We start from the raw sequence: 26,365 nt of genomic DNA, 5'->3' as shown, positions 1-26,365 counted from the left end.
TCTCAAAATGTTTATTTTAGAGCATGCTTCGAACTCTATAATAACGTAAATCATAGTCATTTTTTTTTCCTTCCCTTTATCATGATAAACTCTATTTCAGTTATTTATTATGACAGAAGGCGTGCGCAAACAGCAGCTAGCTTTCTAAATCACGCAACGATTGATCGAATCGACACCTGTCACGCAATCGATTGATTAATTAGTAATGATAAATCGGCAGTTGTTATTAGCATCCCGTAATCTTCGCTATTACATAATTTGCAATATTAGCGTTATAATATATCAAACTTAATTCGAATCCAGTATCAATCAGTAAACGTTGACGCTCGTCAATACATTCAGAATAGAGAAGTATTGATACAATGCAAAAATTCGACCGGAGTGCCAATGAGATATTGTTAAAGCAGCTAGTCTCATGGGTATTCGCATAGTTTGACAAATTCGCTATACACGTTCCTTCGCGAAATATACATGTATATGTATATGTGCGTGCATGCGTTGTGCGTATATATATAATTATATATATATATATATATATAATTATATATATATATATATATATATATATATATATACATATAATTTATATAATATATAATTAATAACAGTAGAAATGCAGTTCAAAAAGAAAAAAAATTACAGTATTTATAGAGGGTATTCAGCGTAACAAACTTGATTTTTGAAGACACTTCCGACAGCTATTATTTAATTCAATGTAACATTGATTGAAAAAAAAAATTTTTTTCCAAATTTTTTTATTGCACGTAGTAGCTTACACAAAGCAGAAGAAATTTCATCTTCTAAGCTTTTCTTTAAAAAAACACTGTAGAATCGGAAGTATAGAATTTGACTAAATTAATATAAAAATAAAAATTGCATGTTTGATGATTGCATTTCGTGTATTCGTTGAATGAAGATAGATAGGTAAAGAAAGTTTGGTAGGAAAAAGTTTGGTGGAAAAACTCTTGAAACTATCACTTGACAACAATATTAATTATCTGTACACATATAAGCGCATCAAAGAGATACAATTTTTTAAACATTTTTATTTTATAATTGTATTGCATTTATTTTATAATTGTATTGCATAATTGAAAACAATATTAATTATCTGTACACATATAAGCGCATCAAAGAGATACAATTTTTAAAATATTTTTATTTTATAATTGTAATTAATTATACGGTTGAATCGTTTTTATATATATATCTTAAAGAATGAGTTTTATTTTGTTATTTATTATAGAAACAATAATTAAATAAGACAATAATAATGCTATTATACATATTTATATCAATGTTAGTATAATGCAAATAACAATTATGTCATTGTAATAAAATCATCTTAAAAAATGTTGTCCCAAAATGTACTAATTATTTAAATGTTATAAAAAAATATTTCATAGCATTGATGTCAATATTTATAATAGCATTAAACATTTTACACGTATAATAATATCGGTGTTTTCTTTTGCGTAGAGATAGAAGCGTTATAAGTCACTTTATAAAAAATAGCTACAGGACGGTCAAGAGACCGACGTCGAAGGCTATATTTTTTGAAGAAATTTAAATGCTTCATAGGAGAACTTGATATCTCATCTGATATCTAATTCTGGTAAGTACACACCGTGCGTATTATATGTATACACAATATAGAAGATCATTCTCTTATATTTGCCAATCGTCTGCGTAATTATCAATATTTTGGTAAATATTCTTATAGATATGTATTTATAAATAAAAATTATAAGTCAATAAGCATCAAACGCTATAAAAAAGAAATTTTCTTAATTATTAGCAAGATTTTCATTTAGATATAAGGGAAAATTCAAAAAAAGAAAACCAACATTTATTTCGATGGAGCAAATCCCACTCTCTTATTTCCTAGATCAAAAACGGTATAGAAACGACCAATAAATACATCTCCCAAAATCCACCCCGGACTTTCTTGAATGGAAGATGTAAAGAAATTGCTCATACAATACATGACGCCCTTCACGAGTATCTGCGAAAAATTTAATACACCGTGTGAATACTTTTGTATTTTTAAGTAATTTAAACTATTAATTATTGTTAATTATGATCCACAATACTCACTCGAAGAATATAATCTCTAGAGGTAAGATTCAATGTCTTACCATTCAGAACAAAACCAATTGTGGGCAACTCATTAATCCGATTACAATCCAGCTTTGACAACAAAAGATAATATTAAATTACTAATCAATAAATTAACAAATATTAATATTTAGTAACATTTTTTATAATTTTTTAAAAAACTATGCTATAGTGAAAATAAATGTTTATTTACTTACATATCCGTCATTTTTAATAATAAGAGCGTCTATGTATGCGTTAATAACGATGATATCTGATGAAGGTCCAATTATATGTGAGGTACCTGTGTCAGCAAAAGCTTGGCAGCCATTCTTGCACAAGACTACATTACCTATTTTGACACTACAGCGCGATAATGTTAATAATTTGTTGCAACATGATCAATGTTATTTATTTAAAAAAATAACATACCTATCCATGGTAAATTGCCAGTATTCTGTTCTAGTAACAGGAACGTAGAGCAACTCACCGTCATAATGAGCAGAATCGGTACCACCAAATATCAATTCACCACCTATCTTGGCTGATGAGTCTTTGCATAATAAATTGTTCATTTTTTATATTTTAATATATATATATATATATATATATATATATATATATATATATATATATATATATATATACATGTACATTTTTTTTTATTTAAGCACTTTTTTTGACGTATATAAAGAAGATACGAACCCCCAACTCAGATAGAAGCTGAAAACAGGTTGTGACACTAGACCTTGTTTAAACATGTTGTAGAAAACAGATAGCTCATCTTCTGATTTTTCATAACCCAGGCCCAAAAGACCGTCAAATTTTACATTAATAAATGATTTGTCCTCTTCAATCACTTCTGCGAATGTTTGATTTTGAACATTAAGGCCGGCAACCTATAAAAAAATTAGTATTAGTAATGAAACCATCACGCACAAGAATATTAGAAAAAATTTAGTAATTTTTATAAACTACAATTATAATTGGTGTCGAACTGTATTAAATCATTTAATTAATTATGACTTACATTTACTACATCAGTCGACAAGAATCCACTCACATTGCCAGAGAAATACTCAAAAGCAATCCATGTACCATTAGGTTAATACGTAGAGGATTTTGTACTATCGTATTTATTACTCTTCACTGTAAAAAATAATAAGTAATATTACAAGTTATCAATATTACAAAATAATTAATAATCAATATTACAAAATAATTAATAATAAGAAAAAAATTTATTGATTTCAATAAACAATACTTGATTCCATTATTTTATATATATAAATGTGTATCTATCGTTTTAACTCTTGAGTTATTTTTGTGTGTGAAATTTCATTTCTACCTTCAGAGTATTAATATGCTCAATTGCATATAAAAATATGCATACAAATTCTAAAGCTTGATTTGGTGATATTATATTATCAATGATTTTAATTCTTAAAATTGCATTTGTTTATTTTTTTTGAAGATTTTAAAAAATATTCGAAAAATTTAATTAGTAGAGTAAAATTTTAAATAATTTTTATATAATCAGTAAATGGAATAAAATTTAATAATATTTGTAACTTATGTACCTATCTACCATGTACATTTTTATTTGAGAGAGGGAAAGATTAATTCTTCAAAAAATTAGAATTTTCTTCAAAGTTTTTTAACAGTAACCAATATTATTATATACAAAAAATGCATATGTATGTAATGAAATATTATATTAAGTAGATAGTTACATGTTTTTTTATATATACTAGTATTAATTAATTTTAATGTTAAGTATATAATGATATTATTTGACGAAAAATATCGACAATTTTATAATTTGCAAAAAGCAGGTTTTCCTTGCTTAAAGAAAGGAAGAGTGAAAAATTTCAATTCGCCTTTTGTTAGACAAATATACATTTGTGAAGAGCACAGTTAAAAATATATCGCTAGTCCTTTATGAGCGCAAATTAATTATTATTCTATATATATATATATTAAGATACTTACTGCAAGCAGCATTGGAATAATTGCATTTTTTCGATGGTATCCAAAGATGTGTGGAACCTGAGTCAAATGCTACTGTAAAATTCTGTGGCGGAGTTCCGATGCCGATTATACCATAGTACTGCACGTCTCTATAATTGGTCAAATATATCGATGCAGTTTTATTTTCATGCAAAATTTGTTTCAAGTCGACACGAGCTTCCTGCATAGTTGTTCGGGCAGAATTCATCTTGTATAATGGAATCCTTAAAGTAATATAAAACTTTTGTGACATGTATATATATAGAACAGAGTTGAAAAAAACTAAATTATGAAAAATCTGTGTACAATCACACGCACATAATTGTCACAAAAATCAAAATTTTTTTAATTCTAAGCTTTACATATTGCATATATATCTGAAATATTATTGAATATATAATGTAAATTTAAGTCGAAGTTTATAATCTAAAATTTTTAATTAAAACATTATTATTTAGTAAACTCTTTTCGATTTTTAATTAAAGATTGTATGTAATCTTATATAAAGAAATAATTTAAAATTAAATGTATTAATTAGAAATAAATTATACACATATAAATATAGATAAGTAGAAAAAGAAAAAAAATAAATAAGAAAAAGCACCTTAGTAATATATTTACACTTGAGCTTACACGTCAGATAATATGTTATTAGAAACACAATAAGGATCGCAGTATCTAAAATAAACAAAAGCGCGAACTTCGCGCGAATTCGTGAAGAGATTTGTTTTCAAAAACTTTATATTTTAAAAATAAATATAAACATTTTTTAAGCTTAATATTCAAAAATAATATTTCGTAAATACAAAAGTCAAATACGAACAAAAAAATATAATCTTTTTGAAAACAGAATACCATAACTAATAAAGCTAAAAATTTTTAAAATAAAAATAAATATTGTACTATTAATAAAATTATTAATTTTAAGGTTCTACTTTTATTTTTTTAAACTAAACAAACATACATTTTTGTAGACAAATTTTTCAATTTCTGATTAAAACGCAATCATTTATGCATGTTTCGTAAATGTAAATCAATTTTACATATTCAATATATCAAGCTAATAATGTAGCACAATATGTGTACTTACCTATGGATTTGCGCATCGACCAACACGAAGAATGTCGCGGCTACTGCGAAAGAGAGAAACATCTTTCCGAAATTCTCGGAGATTGTCTTTTTTCACCTTGTAGGTAGATGTACTAAAAATAAATTATAGTGAACTACTAAAGCTATCGTTTATCGATAGGCGACAGCATAATCGCGCACACACGTTTGAATTTTTCTATCGATCAATTGAATAAAAAAATATACTGTTTAGTTATTAAAGAAAAAAAAGCAATTAAAATTTCGAGAAAATACATTATTTACGTTGCCTAGATAGAGAAATATAGACCAATAAACTATGCAAATAACATTTTGTTCCCAAGAAGCGTCATTGCAATTATCAACAACATATATTAGTTACTTTGCAACAAAGTTTAATATTACGCTATTGAAGATTAAAGTACAATTATGCACAAATTATTGAAGAATTTATGTTGATAACATGCAATTTGATTGATTTGGTGATATAAAAAAATTAAAATTTTTTTTATTGAAAATTATACAACTAATTAGAAAAAAATGAGAATAAAGTACACACGTAATATGGCACGTCTTTTTTACTTTGATAAATTTATGCTACGACTTGAGACACAGTTGAGTTTGTTGAATGTTTTTTGAAAAATTGAAATTATACAACATTCTGTATTTTAATTATTTAAATAAAATTTGTACAATTATTTTTTTCTTTAAACATTTTTGTTTACACAATTACCTATAGGTGTATTTTTGTCTTACATTTACAATATATCTTATATTTTTTATTAAAGTAAAGTAAAATTTATATCAAAATAATGCTAATTAATAACGAGAAATATTGTTATAGAAATAATTTAAACATATTGTCAGATAAAAACAACTTAATCACTCTATTGAAATCAAATGTAATACAAAATGAAAAGGTCGTTTAAATAAATTATTGTATAAAATGAAAAGGCATTAATATAAATTAATGAATAATAATAAAAAGATGATTAATGAAAAAACAACAATTGTATGAAATAAATAAAAACTAAAGGTTTACAAAAACTTTAAAGTACAGAGGGAAAATGATACGGAAAATAGAATGTAATAGCGCGTGACAAAATAGTTGTTCTCGTAGAAAGAAATGCTCTAAAACCAAGTACAAGACAGTCAAAATTCGTTATCTACTATACAGTTTTATCAACAATTTAAGGAAAACTCGGAATCAAAATATCGCCTAGAAATTAAAATTAATAATCTAAATATGATGAAACTGACATTACAAACTTAACTAATATTAAAACTTAGACTCACTAGGAGAATCTGTGAAACAAGAAAGTCAATTCGATCGATTTATTCGTTGAAACGTCTTCGTGAAGTTCGCCGACAATGTGATATAGAGCGAAGACAGACAAATATAATATACCTGTTCAAGATCAACGAAGAAAAATATAGAAAAAAGACCAAAACCCAGAAAGACGTAACAGCAAAAAGTTATCAAAACATCTAGAACTTTCTTAACGTCTTAAAAAGAAGTAAATAAGAAGAGTAAATAAAAGTAATAAATAAGAAAAATGAAGTAAACATAAAGAAAATTTTATTCGAATAATAGATGATAAATAATAGAAATAAATTATAATTTATTTGTAACAAATGCAAAAATTTTATTTATTTAACTACATTCTTTTCTACATTCTAAATAAATATTTAACTAATATATCTTTATTCTTTTCTATTAGTAAGAATAATATGAACCAAATTATTGCACTACATTATTAAATATTATAATAATCATTATTTTATTTATATGTTTTTCCTAATAAAATAATATATTTTCATCTTGATAGAGAAAAGAGAAACAGAATAATTTTAATATAATATATTTTTTATCAATTGGTTTTAAAAATTACGTGTAAAAATTAAAGTACCTTAAACATATTATCAAATAATGATTGATGCAAATAAGAAATAACAGAAGGAACGAATAATACAAATAACAGATACAATTTTTAAATAACAAACTATTATAAATAAAAATGTATTTGAATATCATCCATCTCTGGGATGAAATGATTTGGTGTCACGAATGACAGTATTTATGTTAATCTTATTTAGAAACGTGATAAGGTATATGAAAACGGAAGCTAACGGAACTTAACGGATTTACAGAAAATCTTTTCTGCAGCACATTTTACGCTTCTACTTTTTTAATAAACAAAAATATATTTTTAAAAGAAAATTTGATTTAATCATGGACTTTGCAAGTGATGTTTTATTTGCAAGTAACAGTAGTTAAAAGTAGTTATTAAGCAGTAATCCATATTCATTTTGAAACATTTTTATTTAAAAGTTGTAATTAATTACACAGTTGAATCGGTTTTATATCTTGGAAAATGAGTTTTATTTTGTTATTTATTATAGGAACAATAATTAAATGAGACAATAATAATGCTATTATACATATTTACATCAATGTTAGTATAATGCAAATAACAATTATGTCATTGTAATAAAATCATCTTAAAAAATGTTGTCCCAAAATGTACTAATTATTTAAATGTTATAAAAAAATATTTCATAGCATTGATGTAAATATGTATAATAGCATTAAACAGTTTACACGTATAATTATATCGGTGTTTTTTTTTTGCGTCGAGGTAGAAGCATTATAAGTCACTTTATAAAAAATAGCTACAGGACGGTCAAGAGACCGACGTCAAAGGCTATATTTTTTGAAGAAATTTAAATGCTTCATAGGAGAACTTGATATCTTGTCTGATATTTCATTCTGGCAAGTACACACCGTGCGTATTATATATGCAATATAAAAGATAATTCTCTTATATTTGCGAATAATTATCAATATTTGTCTGCATAATTATCAACAATTATCAATATTTTGGTAAACTTTGTTATAGGTATGTTTATAGATATAAGAATATATCGCATGAGTATTTGTAAATAAAAATTATAAATCAATATGCATCAAACGCTATAAAGAAAAAAATTTTCTTAATTATTAGCAAGATTGTCATTTAGATATAACGACAAATTCGAAAAAAGACAACTGACATTTATTTCGACGGAGCAAATCCCACTCGGTTATTTCCCAGATCAAAAATGGTATATATAGAGTAACGACCAATAAATATATCCCCAGATACCATATCTCAGAAAATTGCGTTTCAGAGAAGCCGCTTGAACATTTCATGACGCCTCCTTGTATTTCTTGCGAAAAATTAAATACATAATGTGTGAACACTTTGCATTTTTAAATAATTTAACTGTATATTATTGTTAATTTCGATCCATAATATTTACTCGAACAATATAATCGTTAGAGGTAAGATTGAACGTTTTACTGTTTAGAACAAAACCAATTGTAGACAACTCATTAATCCTATCATAATCTAGCTTTGAGAACAGAAGATAATATTAAATTATTAATAGAAAAATTAACAAGATTAATATATATTCAGTAACATTTTTTATACATTTTCTAGAAGGCTATGCCATAGTGAAAAAATTGATAGTTTACTTACATTTTTTTTACCATCACCAATAATATTATCAATGTATTCGTTAATAAGATTAATATCTAATTTCGGTCCAACTATTCTCGAACTACTCGTATCAGCTCTAGCTCGGCAGCCAAACGTGCACAAGGTAATGCTGTCACCTAAATTGATCCTACAATGTTATAATGTTAATATATATAATTCGTTAAGTGTGCCAATATTGACATAATTTATGGCTGATCTCTGTTATCTTCTGTTATTCCAATTATTGGTCGCGGCAAATTCAAGAGCACAACGAAACGAACGAGATCTTTTTCAAAGACTCGTCGATAGACCGTCGTAAAAAAAACCGGGAAAGATCAGTAAGAGGCGCGTCGTGCGTCGAAAAAAAGGAGTCGAGAGCGTTGAGAAGATCGATCGGCGATCCTTTTCAACGATCCGCCCTTCGTGTCTCTGGCGTGGTGCTCTTGGCCACCTCGTACCTTGCAATTAGCGACTTACGGCATATATCGATAGTCATTAATTAAATTGAAACCAACAGCCATAAGAGCGACTTATTACTACTCGTGTCTGAGACGTCTCTAGGAAAAAAAAATAGCATTTGATTGTTCCGGACCAGCTATTTTCATAAAACACATCTATCTATTCGTCAATTTTATAATCAACAGAAACATATAATATCTCTAAGATTATTATTAAAGATTTCCTTGTTTAAAAATATTTACTTTCACGCTTAATAAAAAAATTATTAATAAATAAATAAGAAGAAAATAAAATTATAATATTAAAAAAATAATATTAATATTAAAAATTGGTTAATATTAAATATTTCATATTATGCTAATGTATTTTAATCCTTATATCGGTACATGATAAGGTGTGCGTGTGAAAATTAAATTCATTACTATTACGTCATATCAATATCAATTAAATTAAAATAATTAAGAAGTTTAATTAAAGTAAAGTCCCAAAAATAACAATTAATATCGCTCAAAATTCTGTTCTGCATCATTAAAGTATTTTTCAAATAATGCTACAAGCAACGCGAATTGAAGAAGACTATAAATAATAATATGTAAAGGTATCACCGGATAGTCGATAAGATATCTCGGTAAAGGTTCTCACTTTATAACGTTCATATGGAAATTTTTAGAATCTCCTCGCCTCTATATCTGCCAACACGATGATAATGATAAATCCTGGTATAAAGAGCTTCAATCTCGCTCGTGCAACGCAAAACATTCATATTCCTCTTCACGTCGGTTAGCGTATCGCATGTGCATGCTTTCCCGCTGGGGTCTTGTGGACCCTGATGGACTCGTACGTCTAAGTACGCTGCCACCGAGCACATAGTGCAGCGAGATCGACCAAATTATAACTCGTAGATAAATGCATGCACGAGGAAAAGGACTTCTAGTCAGCCTTCGGGACCCTTTCTAAGAGATCGCACAAGCGGCCTTTATTCATACACTAAGCAAGCGCGTACCTTAACTGTGAATTAAATTCAGATGACGTGTATATATGTATGTATATGTATTATCGGATGGTATCTTTGACATTTTGTATAATGTATGCAACAAACACATTGGCGATTTTAATATCAAAGATAATCAACGCCCTATTTTTTTATATTAAAACTGTAAAAATTTAGCTAGCTGATTGTAAGATGATTACTTATTTCTTACTATCAGTGTCATGATGTCTTATGTTGTAAGCAAAAACTTACAACATAAAACTATATGAGACACTGGGCCTGTAATCAAGTTTCCGTAACATCGGTCTTATAATTTATTTATAATGAATATTAATACAATAAATTAATATAAAAGATCGTGAAATATCATAAATATTCGTTAGTGAATTTTTGTATATTTTATATTTAATTATATTAATAAAAACATTAGATTGTAAAATAAAAAACAAAAATAAAAGTCAAAATATTTGTAGATATTTTTTAGCTTAATAGATTTTTCTTTATTTTTTTAAAATTTATACAGTAATATTTCTGACAGCACTGATATTTTTCTTATTAGATGAAAAACTTATAGTGATGTTGCACTCTTTTGTATCCCTTTCTCTGTCCGTTAAATTTAAGCACATTAAAATATACATTTGTATCTTGTCATGTGCGCCTATACTGTTCTGTCTTTTGCGAAACCGGCAACGCCCGTTTTACATGCCAAAGTAATGAACGCCAGGACTGAAACTTCGCACACATAGGGTCTCTTTTCTTTCCTTGTTTCTCTATTTGCGTCCTCGCCACGTCCGTTCCCCTTTCTCGTTTCTCTAGCCATCTTTCTCTCAAGACTCGAGAGGCTTTTACCTTAACGCGAGAAATGGCGTCGTGGGCCCTACATGGCAGCAAGTCGTTAACGCAGTGTCGACGGTTTTCTCCTCTTGACAGTCCCTCGGTATTGTTGGCGCCTACCTGCCTGGATTGCAACACTCCACACCTATCAACCTCACCCTCGCTTCTCGTCCTAATAAGGCGTTCGTGAACATGAATGTTTTTCGCGACATATTCCTTAGCGCGTATACTGGTTACTGTAACTGTCAAGAATCGAAAATATCTAGTTTATAATTAATCGAGAAGAATTTATAAAAAAATTCCAAGTAATATTCAATATCGAAATAATATCAATAAATAAATAAAATAAATAATTTTTCATAGAAATATTTCTATCGCATTTATAACCAGAGAGATGCTATCTTTTTAGTCTAATATATTTATACATTATTTTTTTGTACTACTATCTCTACATCCTAGTAGATTGTTTCTTAAGAGTCAACAGAACGTTTCAATTTGAAATTGATAACTTTCGCCAAACTCGAAAATAATTTTCGTTGATAATTTCAATAAAATGCTGACATAAATCTATTCAGAATAGAATACTAAATCAATTGTTCATTAATATTAATTTAAACGATATGGTTCTTCTTCCGGGTATGGCATGTATCCACGGTGAATGCAAACCACCTTTTTGATATCGATCTCTCATTGTTAGCTCGACCAATATCCGCATCTTAACCGTTCATTTAATACATGAATATACTTCCATTATTGCATGTCGCGATTAATGATGCGAAATGCCGCTTTTTCGCTCCGTTAGATTAAGATATCCTCATGAACGGAAATCATTAGAATGATTTTTCTAAACATTATCATCATTTAGCACAAGTACCTTAATTCTTTAGCGTTTTATCATATTGATATATCTTTACTTTGATCTATATCATTAATGATATACATGATCGTTTGCTCTATTAAATCAATTTATTCTATTTTGCGAAATCCCCGGATTGCAAAAAAATGCTTCTTTCGAAATATAGATACATACACATACATATATTTATTTAAATTATATATATATATATATATACTTGTACAAAATAAAATTTACTTCCTTTTTTATATCTAACATAAAATATCTGATCAACTAAATTTTGAAATTTAAGTATAAGATAAAAGGATTAAAATAGAAAAAAAAAATTTATATATATATATATATATATATATATATATGTACATGTTGTGTGTGTGGGTATGTATTAATTTGTAAAATATTAGATTAAAATATAAAAATATAGATATATCATAGTCATTAGTTTTATTAAATTTCAAACTTCTGTAATAAAAATGTCCGGTAGTCGCAATAAGCTCCTGCAACATGAAAATACTTTCGTATGATTGAAGGATTGAACTCGTTAAGATTTATTTGACTATTTGACATTTTCTAAATTATTTATAACGTATGTTTGACGTAAATATATTAAATCTATCGCGTGCCTATATTAAATCTATCGCATCCATTGGGTTTCAATTATTATAATCGATCGTGTATACTTTAAGAAACTCGAGATCGATCATTTAGATGATTTCGCTCAGTACCGTCGGATTTCGCCATTTAACGGAATCAGGTATTTCACTCTCGACTGCAAAACGGAACGATAATCGCGCGAACAGTTTAGAAGCAATGGTTTAGTGCGTGCTCGGCGATCTTTAAGACCTTTAATAAGAGGCTTTGGCAAATAACAAGGTCTGTCCGAGTAAACGTGTCTATTTACGAGATATATGCGGCTGCGCAGATTCTCTTTCCTCGGTTTCTCTCGTCTTTCAGTCTTTGATAATCGAGGCTTAGTCATTGATTAATTTTTCGAACATATTAGTCCACATAAAGCAACATTTTCAAGAAATGCATCGTTAATTAATTTTATATCTTTGTGACAATATGTGACAACGGTACACGGAGAAAATTTTATATCAAATAATTTACGTAAAAATTACGTCAATTTTTACAGTTTTATATACTATTTTAACTTGAAATGTTCCTAATGGTCCACAGTTATTATATACCATAGTAATTTTTAATATAAAATTTTCTCCATGTAGTTTAAAATGAAGTAAATGTATTTTTCAAGAAATGTGTTCCTAGACATATTTTTTTTTTTACAATAATGCGTGAGTTTAAGAACTAAATACTAAATATATTAAGAAAAAATTATTTTAAATGCAGAAAAAAATTGTAGTCCATTATATTAGCAAAAAATTATTTAATCAAGTTATAAATGAATTGAAGCGCTAGATTGAAAACGATGAATTCAAAGAAAAATATATTCGTTTTAATTTTCGTTTCCTTTATTGTTTGTCGTACTATGAATAAAAGAACATAAACGTATGATTTTACGTAACAAAAAATAACAGCTTTCTGATACCGAGATACCGATTTATCATCGATATAACGAGTCAAGCTTTAATGTCGGCGATAATTAACCTCCGTTGATTGGCTCTATTGTGGCTAAATAAGGTTGTGATTGTCTGTTTTTTTTTTTGGTGTATGATAAACAAGACGACCATATCATAAATGAGTGTCCCCGAGGATGAATCCCATCCAGAAGGACGAACAGCGGGAGATATGACAGTTGCAAATTTAAAAGCGCCTCGATCTTTCTGCAAAGTTAAATTTTATATTTCTTAAGCAAGCGGTAACTATATATTTCCACTGACGTATTTTAGATATTTATTAGCAAATATTATTGTAATAATTCTATATATCTTGCATCTATCTTTCTTAAAGGATTCTAAATATTAAATTGATATTTCACTTATAAAATGTAAATTAATAAAAGTTAAGTATAAAACACTAATGATAGACATTTTACTCACTATCATAATAACTATGACCAGAATTATAAATTTTTGTTAATCTCGCGATCTCTTTTTGAGAAACTTTTAAGTTTTATAATTATTCAAAAACAAAATTCAAGAATGCCGGAAGATCCAGAAATATAAGCAGCTAATAATGGTTTATCAATCGTCTTGGAACAATTTGCTGCGGACATCCAGCGTATTTTAAATATATACGAGATGATGAGAATGGTAATACAAAGTGAAGAAAAAAAAGAAAAAAAGAAAGTGGTAACACGCGATTACTAATCGTGGTATCGCCTCTATCCCCAGGGGTCGTGGGGTTGGACGATGAGCAACGGCGGTGTACATTATTCGTAGAGAGGTCCCGAAGTGCACGAAATCCCCCTTTCGTATGAGATATGGCCGCACGTTTCGACTTCTTGGAACTGGTGGAGGTCGACGAGCTTAGCAAACCACGGGGATCCTCGCCCACGCTCAAAGCAGTGCACAAAGCAAAGGAATCGAAATCACATTCGATTTGGACCCCAAACCGTTGAACGGAGGTAGGTGAAACAGGTGGAGGCTGACCTTGACAGGTCAGCGAGAATTAATACGATCGAGACACGACTTGCTTCCTTTACATCTTGAAATTGTGATGTATTTAAGAAATATTTATCACATTTCTTTTAAATCAAATTTATGTATAAGATTATTATATTATACATTAATTTATTAAAATTTTAATGTATTTAGGAAATATCTATGTGACATTTCTTTTAAATCAAATTTATGTATAAGATTATTATAATATACATTAATTTATTCTGAAGATATTATCACAATAATATATCACTAATAATTATTATAATTATTACAAATAAACTAAGACTTAAATTAAAACATTGTAATAAACTAATTATGATATACATGTAAATTATAATGTAGTAAGTATTTCACGAGCAAGCAGGAAAAAATTCTATTGTGTGCGTATGCATCACATTTGTATATCTAAAACTTGCAAATATAAAATAAATTGTCATAATTTGCTTATTACAATGCATTATAGCAGGCCTGGTCAACTTTAACTAAAGTATAATCTCTACTTTCATAATTCAAAAACAAACATAATCTACCATCGCATTTTTTAAATTTTAAAAAGTGGTAAGCTTATTATAAAAAAGTCATTCTGTTTAAATAAATATAATAATCGACAAAATAAATTACGCAGATCAACTTGTTGGCCAGGCCTGCTATTAAGAATTTTCGTACAGCTCGATGTAAATATTGATATTTTACGACGCACACGAACGGAGAAGGACACTCGCTAAAATAAATACTTTAAAGTAGCAATTTGTCACATTCTTGGAGTGTCTGTCGCGCGAGACACGCCATAACTCAAGATTTATGACAGTATCATCTGAGGTGCATCAGCGTGATTGGAGAAGCGCGTGTTGCCTCGCGCGCCGAAATCGGCGCCCTTAATACACCATCGCAGGGTGACGGCTACACGTGTATTATCGGTGCGGAAGAATCGACCGCTACAAGAGAATGCCACGTTTTCTTCGTGCGCGACTTTAGATGCTCGCACCAAGAAACCTTGTTTCTTCTCGACCGCGTTCACGGTGAACCATAAATCCTGTCCCGGCGAGTTCGCCACACAAGTCGTTCCTAGCCGTGGTAAGATAATTGGCGAAATGTAGTAATCCTTAATTACGGCAAATACCGCGCGCCTAATTCCGCGACAAACTCGCACCAGAACAAAGGCCAAAAGGCGATGTATTTTTTCCGGATGAATAATTGCCGTAGTTGCCTAACGATCTAACACGCTTCTTAATAATATCCGCCAAGTCTGTATCTTATCACGAATGCATAAAATGAACCGTGTATTTTGTAACGGTCATTAATTTTCTCATATCTGAGTTGAAATCGTGTCAGCGCATGCTAACTAGAATCGCGTATTGATTATAACTTGCTTCAAACTAAAAGCTCAAAGTTAATTCTCTTAAATCGAAGTTATTTCAATTTTTTTAAACTATTCAATATCTCAGTATATGCAAAATGTTAATGTATGTAAAAAAATATAATGGCCAAGCGGGATTTTTATATAAGATTACATTATATGTGTTTAACACATATGAGATATCCCATTTCACACCTAACTTTATATTTCGCCTGAATCTCAAGCAGAACTAATATTTCTATGATTCTCGTGAATATATCTTCTTAGTGAGTTACCGTTAACATTTAATTATCCCATTAATACGGTCATCAACCCTCGTTCGCGTCGCGAGATTACATCACGCGATTTAACTTTCGTAAGAACATTTTATTGCTCGGTCACTGCTCGTAATTCAAGGATCGTCACATCGTTAGGCGGCAAACGCCGCTATCGAGAGATCGCTATGCTCATCGAGACCCAAGTCGACATTTATGCGGGATCGAGGATATCTCTAAACTGTCCTATGGAGCCTCTAATAAAGATGTCTCCATACGATTTTATACGATTCTATTTGGTGCTCGGGTAGCGGATTTTACGACGATCTTCGCGTATTATCGTCGCGAGCGTCCTTCTTGGATTCGCGGCTCGGTTCATAGATTCGCACCCGATTTTAACACCTCGTAAAATTATGAGCAATCGTCGCATAATGATACCGGGATATCGCGAATTACGAGTCACTCCAACGGCCTCCTTTGATGTCATTGCGTCAAACAGGTGGAATTTGCGCGCACTATCACGGCGAATCTTCCAGCTTAATATTTCGATATAATATCTTTCCGAAACTGCCAAGTGTTTATTCTTTCAATCCGCGTAGTCTTACAATACTGTAAAAAAGTGTGCAAGAAAATTTATAAATCTACAACTAAGAAAAAATATATTATAAATTAATATATTAAAAATATATTAAAAAATATATTTGTACAAAAATGTATAAAAATGATTATAGCTTAAAGATTGATACAATTAATTCCAAACTGTACAAGTCGTGAGAAATAAGAACGCAGGAAACTATTCTAAACATTTTCCTTTCTAATAGCGTGCAATTTTCATTACAACTTGTAATAATGTAATAATGTACTTAAAAGAAATTTTCACAACAACCTGTTAACAAAGACAACTGTAGAATAAAAATTATGCATGCATGTACATAAGTATCATTATGACACAAGTGGTATGTTCAACAAATGCAAACGGTCGTTCGGCAAACTCGTGCGACAAATCTGTGATAATCCTAAGCGACGGCTATTAACGCGTTAAATACGAACGAGCGGACAGGTGATGAACAACGTCGCAGTGGTGCGTCCTCGACGAGCAACCCGAAAAAATCCTTGAAGAGAGAATATAGACAAATGACATAAATTAGCGGCAAGCTAAGTGTCTCTCGTATTAATTAAGATAGCGTGTCTCGAGAAGACCGTAGACGAAAACGAATAACCTAACCGGGTAGAAGATTTGAGAAGAGCGACAGAGAAGAAAATATTTAAAGGACAAGAAGCTTTGTGCTCGAGCAAGAAGAAGAAGAGACGGAAAGATGAGAGAAGAGGAGAGGAAGCGAAACAGAGTCGCGAGCGCAACGAAGGTGGATGGCTGTAGCGTGATCCTTACAAGAGGGAGGACCAAGAGTACAAGACTGGAAGGTAAGAAGGTAGGCATAATGGTGTAATTATCCGAGGACGAGACAAATTGCGTACACGTCTGCCCGCGACACGCCACAGTCCGCGTGTTCAAGCGACGGCGATGCCGCGCCGCCACCGTTCGTCGGGGCGCGTAGGAGTCGAACTTTGAAACCCCAGAGGGGGTCTGCTCTCTCGCGTCGCAATTGTCTCGTTAAGGTCGCCGCGGGGGATGCCTCGAAAAAAAGATCCACCTGATCGCGCGCGCACGAAGGGATGGCCAGCGCGATGCCGTCGCGTACATAACAACTCGCTGTTGTCTTCAGGGTGAATTATATTCGTGATGCGGTTTGAAGATTATGATGCGTTCCTCGTTCATTCTCCCCACGTATCTTCACTCGTCCGACATAAGCAGAGAACCGACGGGCACTCAAGTATCTTCGGTATTTCGACGGAATGAGAGACAATGGCTTTTTCACCGCAGCATGCTTACGATTAACCAGGTGTCATTGCACGATGTGTATAATCGTTACTTCTGAAATTATTCAATCTCTGATATATTGCATGATTTTAAGTATCAAGAAGTGTGTCATAAGTTACACTTCTTATTTCTCGCTGATAATGCGCGGTGAAAATTTTAGAAAGGAGATTCGAAAGTTTAGGAAATGATGCCTTCTTAGACGTGCGCAAACGTAGCAAAGATAACGCGTGTACATAACGGTCACGGAGGTTGCATGCTTGAAAATTCTCGCGATTCAGATAACACCGCTCGCTACATAGTTACGATGAACGATATGACTTTTTATGTCGTATGCAAGCAGAATCCTCGCAAATTTCTTGTTTAGTCCAAGATATTTTACGTTAATTATACATGAAAAATCATACATTGCGTAAATTATACATGAAATAATAAAGGTTGCGTAGATTTTAAATGAAGTAAATTTAATATTTACTTAATTAAAATTATAGATAAGAGAAAAAATTTCTCATGAGTGGGTAAAAGATTCCACGAATACAGGTTTATCAATGCTGAGAGGGATGTGAATGATCTTAGTTAAAGATACAATTTTCACGCTATAAAGGTAAATTTGTTGTACCATGTAACGACATATAGTTGAGCAACGAGACAATATAGTGTGCGAGTGCATCGAACCTCTGCATATTGCAGCCCTGCTTTGCTTATAATCTCGTCGAATACCGCTAAGAGCCGTGTCTTACGGTCGTTTCGCTTTGCATCATTACCGTCTGGATAGCGCTGAAAATACCTATCTTTTATTACCGGTCTCTTCTTTATCTACTTACTTACGTATCAATTTACTTATCTATAAATCACTCCATCGGCAAATCTACGTATCTCTATCGCAGCAATACAGGAGAGCTACCTTCCACGGCGACGTAACGACCACCTAATGGGAATAGTAGCCTCCACGTGTATAATTCAACCCGACCCCACGGCAGCCCCGTTGTTTCTGGCGCTACACCCTGACAAAGCGTTTCCTTGCGCGAGAAAGGCATGTATAATCAGTAATAGCGACTGCAAGCTCTTGAGATATATCCCGAAAATACGTCTCTGGATTACCAGTAAGAAAACCTTGAAGCTAATATTATTCCTTGCTTCTTATGTCGGAATGAAATGTAATCGAAATTTGAAAGTTTTTGCGATTCTGTAATCAGATCTATTTGTTCAACCTTCTCAGATCTAATCCATGTACTTACTTGTTCGAAAATTATTAAATTAAAAATTAATTTTTAATTACATCCGTAATATTATATTACAGATATACTGCCCTTTGCACATACAACCTTTGATTTATTATTTTTTATTTTTATTTTTATTATAAATGCTACTGTCTTTAATGTGTATATTTTATATATATTTCTTTAATTTTGTATAAGATTGAACAAAGAAAAAATCGAGCTTACGATTAAATTTTGATAGTCTTGAAATTATAATGACAAATTATAGGATATAGGACATAATTATATATTTTAATGATATCTTGAGATATATTTTTGTGTCATACAAACATTTTAAAAATTGTTTTTAAACAATGTACTATATATTCTGCACAGTAAAAAAATGATTATTTTTGTTTTGAGATTATGTTTATCCTCGATATGTAAACCTCGAAATGAGATTTTATAGCGTTAAACAAATACAAATTGCTAGTTCAAAAACATTTAATGTACTTCTGTTTCAAAAAAATATATCCTTATTATTTAAAAATAATTTTCAGGAATATAGAAAAAAATGTTAAATGGACAAATATTCAAACTAAGATATTATATTTTTGAGATGATTATTATAATATTAAAATAATAATATTATTGAAATTTAATATTATCAAATCTTTCTAAGAAAATTATATATTGTTGTGTATGTGAAACAATGATTAACTAAGGTTTAATTTGATACTAATTTTTTTCTGTGTATATGAATAGTATTAATAATGAGAGATATTTTTAAGAATGCGAGAAAATTTTGTTGAATATAACATAATATTTGATGCACTATCTTTCGACATCGATGAGGGATATAAAACTCGCGTCAGCTATGCCGCGATGTCACGCGGTGCAATGAGGTGCGACGATACGACCAGTTATCGCCGCGCCTGAATCTTCGCGTATGCGTGAGAACGCTCGTGTCAGGTCTTCGACACGTGCGGTGCGCCGTAGGTATAAAGGTGGCTCTGAATCGTCGGGAGGCGGTAATACCGCGATGAGAGATAAAAGTGCGTTTTCCATCAAGCGGCGAACCGCAACGCCGCGGCGTAACGCACGTAGTAGTCACGCGCGTTGGCGAGAGCGCGGTCGCAGGATATATACAGCGCATCGCGCAAATTGTATTATGCCGTGTATGCAGATATACCTTTCCCCTGCCGCAAAACGCAATTGTCCCCGGCGTAGTACAGTGCGACGCGACGCGACGCGACGGGACGGGACGGGACGGGAGGCGCGTAACGCACACGCGTGCATTAAACGCGCGTTCTATGCGAGACGGTAACTCTGTTGGCAAGAACTGTTCCCTTCCTGTGTACGCCAAACGCGCATTGCGTGCGCCAAACTGCGTGCGTGATTATTTTTCCCGCGACTTCCCTCGCTCCCGGCTGCGGCGATTTACGAGTTTATCCTTTTCCCCCCCCCCTCGTTCTTTCTCTTGTCCTCCGGAGATAACGACCGAGTACTATAAGCGATTCTCTCCTGCGTCTACCTTTCGACGCTACCGTGGCACCTTCCTGACTATTTCCGCATTGTTCGTAACGCTATTATGACGATTGGCAGCAATACTAAAATCATTTTGAAATGTCACATAATAATGATTAGAAACGGACAAAACGAAATGAATTTGCAAATAGCTTGTAGAACTTGGAAATGTCATAAGCTGCAACATGATATTAAGAATGTATTAGGTTTAAAAAAATGCCGATATCAAAATTTAAAAAATAATGGAATAATTATTGAAAATAATAAAATAATTTTTATATATATGTTTAAGTGTACTAAATGACATTTATAGGAAAAATCTATTAAACTGAAAATGTATAAGAGAGTGTAATTTTTATAAAAAATTTTAACTTTTTCTATAACAAGTACAAATTACTCACGAAATAATTCTAGCCTTCATAAAAATATGAAATTTAGTTTGCTTCTTTTCAGCTCTTTTTTAGAAGCATTTAATAATTCAACAAATAAATATAGACTATTAGTGACAATCAAGATGAGAATTCCACTCAACCAAACATCTATTACTCAACATATTGCAAAACATTCGTCACAGAACGTACTTGGGAGAGCGCATAGAAGTTCTCCAAATTATTCAAAGCAATCCGGAAAACGTATTAAGGCGTTTTACGCCGAGAGTGGGTATACGTTGCTGTGAATAGACAATAGCGCGATAACTCATAATAGCATCGGATATTATGCCATTGATAGGACACAAGGCTGCGTACTCCATGAATGCCAATGAGAGCGCAAACAATGGCCCACGTAGGTAATAATTCTGTGATCCGTATTCTTTCGCCGGTCGATTTAAGTCGGTACGTCGCAAACGCGCACGCCATCACGAAAGTGCAACCGCATTTATTAACGGCGGCCGCGCATCCGCGACGCGTCAACGTCCGCATAAATACGAATATAAGTGTTGCATGACGATTTGAGAAGAGACGACACTGAATAATTAGTTCGGGCTTTAATAATCTTCACTTTAAACGCTAATAATGCTTTTGCGCAACATTATATTTAATTGTATATTTTATTTAACATTGTATCGAGGAGAGTTATATAAAAAAGGAATAAAAATGTGCAGGAGAGAGCTAATTAATTAAATTTTTGTTTATTTGTTTGTATTTATAGGGGATTTATTGAAGAATATGTTACGTTTCTTTAATAATTCTTCATAATATAAAATCAGTATAAATTCGTGAAAAATGGTATAAATATTATTTAATAACGCGATTTATAAATCGTGTGTCTCGTTCGCCTAAAAAATGTACTTTATGTATCTTATTAAAGGGTTTCTCGAATTTCTTAGATGTAAGGACTGTTTAAATGTTACTGTGCATAACAATTTGCATCTCGTACTATCATATAGCGCTATCAAAATTCCGAAAAGATTTAATAAACGTGTTTATGAAATGCTTACGTCATTAAATTCATGAAAATTTAACTTTGCATTCTGTCAAGAACTCGAAAGGAATGCTAAAGTGCATTGCAACGATTCACTCATAGAGAAAGAAAGAATGAGAGAGAGAGAGAGAGAGAGAAACAAAGAGAGAAAAAAAGTAAAACTGAAAAGCTCACATTCACATTATTATCCGTTTATATTTAGTTGATCTCTCGATCCACTAAGCCGGTAAACAGTCCTTGGATGGGACTGAGTTTGTTCCGTAGCTTTCTTTTTCTTCCTTGGCATTCGCGCCTGTTATTTTCGCCCTCGCCACCGGCGCATCTCACACAAAAAGACTATCAGGAGCCCCTGATCGAAGACAAAGAGGCAAAAGGTAAGTAGAAAAATGAGTAAAGTGGAACGAGGGCAGAGTAAAGACGGTCCAAAGAAGCATCAACGAGAAAAAGAATTGGAAAGCAGCGCCTACGCCCCGGCGGACAGACTCCCTCTATTGTAATAGTCTCTTCCTCGTCTTCGTCTTCTTCTGCGTCGCCTTCGTATGCTGCTGCTGCTGCTGCTGCTGCTGCTTCTTCTTCGTCGTCTTGTTCTTCATGTACGCATGCCAGCCACTGACTAAGCCCTTGCTCCTTCTGACAATGAGTCAGTGCACTCGCCACGCACTCGACAAGGGAAGTGGGAAAACAAAAATGAGAAGAGGCCGCTCTCGAAGAAGAAGTAAAGAATAAGGAGAAGGAGGAGGAGGAGGATGAGGAGTGCAAAAAGAAGAAAAAGAAGAAAACTTACCCGTGGAATACGGGCCAACGACAGGATGCGATGCATCACTGTCAAGAATCGAGTTACGGGTCAAAGTTTACGGAATCGGGAGGACAGTTCTTCCTCGTACATTTTGCCTTGTTTTTTTTATTCTTTTTTGTCTGGTTTCTGTTGGAAGCTCGTTGCACGCGTATCACAGTCCTCATGAGGGATCATGACTAACTCTTGTGCGAAATAAAGAATGCACACTTACACACTTGTGTCTAAAATATTTACACATTAATCATTTATACATAATTCATCATAAATGATATATAAAACATCTGTGTACAGCTTTCTCTTCAAATTGTTACGTAAATAGAAATTTTTTTCGACAATCTTAAAGATTATTTATTATCATGTAACGTTGCGATCTCTCTTTCTCTCTCTCTCTCTCTCTCTCTCTCTTTCTTTTCAATGGAAGCGACTCAATTATGATCCTGTCCATATTATAATGAGTATAACGTGCCATTATACGTGCGGGAGAAAGGCAACACGTCAAAGTCCTTATTTCCGTAGAACGGACATCCGGCTGTTCACCGCAATAGATAATTCAGATCCGCGGTGTCCGAGAGACGTAGAAAGCGAAGGCGCGTAGGTTAAAGTTCGACACGGTAGACGGACGGTTTCGATTTTTTTTCCAAGCTTCAACTGTGCTCAAGTACATTTGCTTGCTTACGCGCTATGAAAGGAAAGTGGTAGGTGAGTGGATATCGCGTTGCGAGTCGATTTATTTGTACGTATAAGCAAGAGAGAAATTATCACGAAAACGGTAGATATCGGATGAGATTGATAACTTTTCAAAGCTTGAAGAACAACACAAGAATATATATAAATTTTTCAATATATTAATATAATATAATATAAGTATTACAGTAAAATAAATATAATTTTTTTAAAAACGGTTTTTTAAAAAAGAAAAAGGTGAAAGAAGTTATTTTTATATCTTTGTAATATTTGTAAATAAATATATAGAAACATTACAAAGAAAATTGAGGAAAAAGTAGACATTAATATAGCTCTCTTGAAAAAATAAGAAACTTGTCCCATCTAGTCTAATATACTTTATTATAAAAGATTAATGTAAACGTTTAAACATTAAGATTATTCTGCGGGGAAGCCTTCGACAAAAGAATTGAGACAGCTTAACTTTCATTAGTTGTCAGACAGTCTCGCCCTTACTACGTACGTATGCGAGCTCGTGCACGCACTCGCTGCGCATTTACTCGCGCTCACCAATTACCGTTAAGCACCCGCGAGCCGAGTCGTTTCCACGGTAATCTCAGTTTCTATAATCCCTTCTTCCCTCCTGGCGATTGTCCAGCTGTCAGCCGACGCGAAACTATAAGCGCGCCTCTCTCTGCTGAGCGCCATTCGCTTTTTGTCCGGCTAGACGCGCGTCTGCATCGCTTTCCTCTTCCTACTGAGATCGTGCCCATAGATTCGGCTGATCTTGGAAGCGACGACGGACGATGTAGATAACCCGAGTTCCCTCGAGGCCACCAAGATTTCTCACACAGGAAAATACTCTCTTGGTAATCGGAAATGGCGTAATGACGATGTAGCCGTAACTCTCGAAGGATGATTCGTACAGTTTATGAAACGTTCGTATATCGTCGTACATCTGATAACAAGGCTCATATTTTTGAAGGGAAACAGTCATCTGTGCTTAAAAATGTTACTTAAGTGTAATTTTATCAACTAACGTAATCATATAGTATATCAATTGTACAAATTGTAAACATTTTTACATTGATAGTTATTCCCAATACGTTTGTTTAAAGTCATACATTGGTCAAATGAGATAAAAGATAGTTTATCGAAATGCATTTCTTTCACAATAGAGCGCAATTTCCAACAATTTCATATTCTGGCAACATTCGGTAACTTTAATTGACAAACATTCATCACCGTAGACATATAAATTTGTAAACAAGAACTCCGGGAAACGCGTGAGCCAAACGTCGCTTCTTCCCGGGAAGATTTCAAAGTCGTATAATTTATTCTTCTAACGTAACCCATTATGCGGTACAAGATGTCATCTGACTTACAGATCTGAAAGAGAGCGGACGTGACGCGATGAAGAAAAAAGGAAAGAACAACGGAAAAGAAGCAAGTCCGAGGAAGAGGGAGAGATGCGTACCGATAACCAGTAACACTGGTAACACAGGTAACTGCTAGTGATGTGACGATTTCGACAGTGAGACCTACAGGACTCGGACAGCCACTCCATCATGGTATAAAGTCCCATCGTCACCGTCGGCTCAACCTAAGCGGAAAGATCTGTGTTTTCCTTTTTTCCGTGACGGACACGAACTGACGGAAGAGAGATAACCATCCTTGTGATCCGTCAGATAACGCATGGACCACCATCAGTCAAAATCTATCACCGACATCGCCAGTGTAATTGATTTAGCTATTGCATCTAAACTGTGAGTTTCAACTGTGTATCGTAAATAATTGTCATCAACGGATGAAACTAAATGCAAAGCATGCAGAAATAATCTTATTCAAAAAATACAATTCGTAGTTAATTTGCGGTTGAAATATTCTTCAACTTTATTTAATTGTAAGCGCTAATAATATTCTACTGTGTAATCTTCATTAGTTAATAATTAATTCCGAGTATGAGAGAAATTCTTAGTCACGTCAGCGATCGATAAGAATGAACCTGCGTGTGTTTCCTTGGAAAATATAGGAGTTGAGAAGCAATCGTGTGTTAGGTCCGGGTTAGGCTCGACTCTAAGGTCACGGTCTTTTGCGTGCGATAGTTGGTATCCCGGTGGTAATCCTGGTGATAATAATTCGCGAAATCGAGAGGTCACGATCCTCGGTAACCTCGGTACGATCATCGAAACGAGGCAAATCGTCGCTGATATCGATCGGTTTCCCCGACAGCAATGCGCGAATGCGCTTCGAGATCGGCAGCGAGAAATCTACGTGACGGCATTAAGCGGCGATTTCGCTCGATTCTCCACAAATTGCCCTTGTAAATTCCCCCGCGGTGCAGGAATATACCCATAAAATATCGATCGGATTACATCGATTTCTTCCCTCACTTTGTTGCAGCCGTTCCTCCGCGTTCGCATCGTTCTTTATCGTAGGATATACTCGTGATTTGTCTCGGTAAAATAACGCTAGTAGATGGATAGTAGGAGAAAATGGGATGAATCGTATGGCGTTGATGAAACGTTTGCGATGGCTCTCAGCTAAACGCAAGTAAGATAGGATATTTCAGTGAAATCACTTCATTTGCCACGTGTAATCGTATGAATATTTTAGATCTTTTTATCAAATTTATTAACTATATACATATTTCAGAATATTATACTTTATTATTTGAAACTTGCTTTAAATTATAAATAACAATTGTATTTTTCTTAATATATATTTTAATAAAATAAAGAAATATTTGTCATTTCAATAAACGTTAACAATACATGAACGAATTATTTTTTTCAAGAATTTATTATAACAAGTAGGAAACTCTTGCTTTATTTGAAGTAATCAAGA

At 32.4% G+C, this 26,365-nt stretch overlaps 1 long non-coding RNA gene and 1 pseudogene across 2 annotated transcripts; one reads left to right on the top strand and one right to left on the bottom strand.

Annotated features, from left to right (window-relative positions):
- Positions 1–1,129: 1,129 nt before the first annotated feature.
- Positions 1,130–6,605, bottom strand: LOC140666779 (lysosomal aspartic protease-like; annotated as a pseudogene).
- Positions 1,532–26,104, top strand: LOC140666793 (uncharacterized). 2 transcript variants are annotated; one of them, XR_012046866.1, is made up of 5 exons: positions 1,532–1,615; positions 13,541–13,676; positions 13,959–14,070; positions 14,152–14,384; positions 24,906–26,104. It is a non-coding gene; the product is annotated as an uncharacterized lncRNA (long non-coding RNA). The 2 variants fall into 2 exon arrangements; XR_012046863.1 differs by having other exon boundaries at positions 13,959–14,384.
- Positions 26,105–26,365: the final 261 nt, after the last annotated feature.

This window comes from Anoplolepis gracilipes, chromosome 1, assembly GCF_047496725.1.
Source record: "Anoplolepis gracilipes chromosome 1, ASM4749672v1, whole genome shotgun sequence".
Lineage (NCBI taxonomy): Eukaryota > Metazoa > Arthropoda > Insecta > Hymenoptera > Formicidae > Anoplolepis > Anoplolepis gracilipes.
The sequence above is the reverse complement of the archived record's forward strand: the minus strand, read 5'-3'. Positions and strand labels throughout refer to the sequence as shown.